This window comes from Bubalus bubalis, chromosome 7 (genome assembly GCF_019923935.1).
Source record: "Bubalus bubalis isolate 160015118507 breed Murrah chromosome 7, NDDB_SH_1, whole genome shotgun sequence".
NCBI lineage: Eukaryota > Metazoa > Chordata > Mammalia > Artiodactyla > Bovidae > Bubalus > Bubalus bubalis.
In genome coordinates this window covers 29063564-29066971 of record NC_059163.1, presented here as the reverse complement: position 1 = coordinate 29066971, position 3408 = coordinate 29063564, and positions in this window count along the sequence as shown.

Genomic DNA, 3408 nt, shown 5'->3' with positions numbered 1-3408 from the left:
ATCTGAAGAAAAGCTTAGCGATCATCTATTTCATCTCATTCAATCTCATCTGTGGATAAAGAGTCAGAGGCTAGAAAGGAAAAATTATTTCCTTAGAGTTATAAAACTAATTTAGAGTTAAATCTCTGATAAATAGTCCACTCTCTCTCCCCATAGCAGAATTCACCTTTGTGTTTACATGAATAACCTATAAATGAAAAATAAATAGTTGGGTAGGTCAACTTAGCTATAAATTTACACAGAAGAAAAATATGCCCAGAGTAACTATTTTCAACCAGCTTTGGGAGTTGGTGATGGACAGGGAACCCTGGTGTGCTGCAGTCCATGGGGTCACAAAGAGGAGGACACTACTAAATGACTGAACTAAACTGAATTAAAGGTTGTATAATTTATATCCAACAGGGCACCTACATAGAGAAGAGAAATTATTTCTATTTCTTGGAAACAGCACAAATAAGCTCTTGATTTGTTGATTTAAGGACAGATTTAATAAAGTTATGGAGAAAATATTGATGATGCCGATTAAACTTAAAAGTGTATCATGTCATACTACATTGTAAGTAGCATGAAAATATTAGAGAAATTCTTTCAGTATTTTAAAATTTTATCTGATTCAGTAAAAAAAAAAGAAAAAGAAAAAAAGTTACACAAACATAACTATAATACAAAGCAACAAGTAGCCAAAAAGAGTAGGAAAGGTAGTAATGAAGCAATGATGTTCCAGTGCACTTTTATCAGAAACTACAAATCTAAAAATAGGAATGATGTTTACACGTGTTCCCAGAAACTAGAAAAGTTTTAGTTTTAAAAGTTTTAGTTATTACAAACATAATTAGAATTAGTGCTTATCAGAGTGTTTTGTCATAGTAAGTCTTCAACACACATATTGAATTGTACTAAAGGTGAATTTGCCAGAAATAAAAATCTGTAGAGGGAGAAAAATTGGCAGGGACTGAGTTTAAGAAGAGGCTCACTGATGATAAGGCAGAAAGGTAGCAAGGGACATAGTAGTCACTGTCGTATCTGACTCTTTGCAACCCCATGGACTGCAGCACACCAGGCTTCTCTGTCTTTCACTGTCTCCCAAAGTTTGCTCAGATGCATGTCCATTAAGTCAGTATGCTTATCTAACCACCTCATCCTCTGTCAACCCCTTCTCCTCCTGCCCTCAATCTTTCCCAGCATCAGGGTCTTTTCCCATGAATCAGCTCTTCACATCAGGTGGCCAAAGTATTGGAGCTTCAGCATCAGTCCTTGCAACGAATATTCAGGGTTGATTTCCTTTAGGAAGGCAAGAGACATAGAGGGAAGTTGATATTCTAACAGTCACGCCTGTGGTGAGACAGATGGTGGAACCAACTCATGCGGGGGTGGGGGCGGTGCACAAGTAACGGGCATCTTCAGAAGTTCTAAGGATTGGGTTCCACCTTGAACAGTATCCTCAAAGGAACAGGATTGAGGGGAGATAGATACAGATGTCAATTTATCTGTCTTTCATTTTGAGTTACCTAAAAGAAAAACTTCAGGCTTCTTTGCAGGGCTTTCTATTTTTATGCTTTATGAGATTTCAAGCATCCCATTGACTCTCTCATTATATATAGTCTCATCTCTTGCAGATACTTTTAAAACCCACAAATGGAGAACAGGAGTTAAATGCAGGTGAAGACTGAAATTCAAATTAGCTTCAGATTAAATATTATCAGACAGCAAATAAGCATCAGTGATAGATTCTCTGATTTTCCCTGGTTTTGATGAATAAACACAAGGCAAAATAGATAAATGATAAATAAACAAGTCTGAAGAAGGGAAAAAACTGCAAAAAGAAAAATTTAGGAACAAGACAAAACTCTGAACTTTCACATCTTTGACTTCAGAAACAAAAACTGTGGAGTAAGATATTTCATGACATAATCGCAGTTGTAGTTTAGGTTCTATAAAGGTTTTTTTGCTTTTAAATTATGTTTAAATGAGAAACCTCCCTGGGAATGTCTAACTGAGGTGTCAAAATGAGTGTGTTGCTTTCATTTCCTTGATTTGCATATCAGAAGGATGTACCCATTGTTTTATTTCATAATGTGGTACAAAGAAATCAGATGCCATAATCTCTAGAGTCTACTGCATTTAAAAGATTAACTTGCATAAGCAGAATTTTTCAACTTGATAAAATGAACAATAAAAATGGCCTTGACAGTTCAAAAAACAAAAATGTAAAGTACTATAGATAGAATATGTAGGGTGCCTAGAGTGCATCTAGAGGTAAATTGAAAGTCTTAACTGCACTTATGGGGGATGGGGTAGGGGGAAGCGGGGGATTAAATATGTTAAGAAAATATTTAGAAGCAGAGGAGAGAAAACCTAACAAACTAGCTCCAGAAAGGAAATAATAAAACTACACTCAGAAACTGAAGAAATGGCAAAGAAAAAAAAAATAGAAAATCTGAAAGGTAGTTATCTGAAAAAGCTGAATTGAAATAGACAAGTTTCTAGAAATCAAGGGGAAAAGACACAAAACAAAGCATATCAGGAATGAATCAAGAGGAAATCCTTAAAATTATAAAATAATAATGCAAGTTTTGTCAGTACTTTTTGGTTTTTTATATTTTATATTTCAATAGATAGTACATCCATGTAGCTTTAAACTCAAAGTGCTCCACATCTATATGATAAAAATTCCCCTACCACCATATTCTGCAACTACCCACTATCTTTCCCAAAAACACCCTAAGGTTTGTCAATTACTTATAAAAGCTTCCAGATACTTTATTCATTTATACATTAACACAAATATGACTTCTCTTAGCCTTTTTCTTGCTTGCTCTTTGGAAGAAAAGCTATGACAAACCTAGACAATATATTAAAAAGCAGAAACATTACTTTACTGACAAAGGTCCGTAGAGTCAAAGTTATGGTTTTTCCAGTGGTCATGTATGGATGTGAGAGTTGGACCATAAAGAAAGCTGCGAGCTGAAGAATTGACGCTTTTGAACTGTGGTGTTGGAAAAGACTCTTGAGAGGCCCTTGGACAGGGAGGAGATCAAACCAGTCCATCCTAAAGAAAATCAGTCCTGAATATTCATTGGAAGGACTGGTGCTGAAGCTGAAACTCCCAATACTTTGGCCACCTGATACAAAGAACTGACTCATTGGAAAAGACCTTAATGCTGCGAAAGATTGAAGGCAGGAGGAGAAGGGGACGACAGAAGGTAAGATGGTTGGATGGCATCACTGTATCTATGGATGTCAGTTTGAGTAAGCTCTGGGAGTTGGTGATGGACAGGGAAGCCTGATGTGCTGCAACCCACGGGGTCACAGAGACAGACATGACTGAGCAACTGAACTGAACTGACCACTTTTCTCACACGTAAAATAAATTTAACTGGTAGGTTTAAAAGATTCTTCATGACAAAA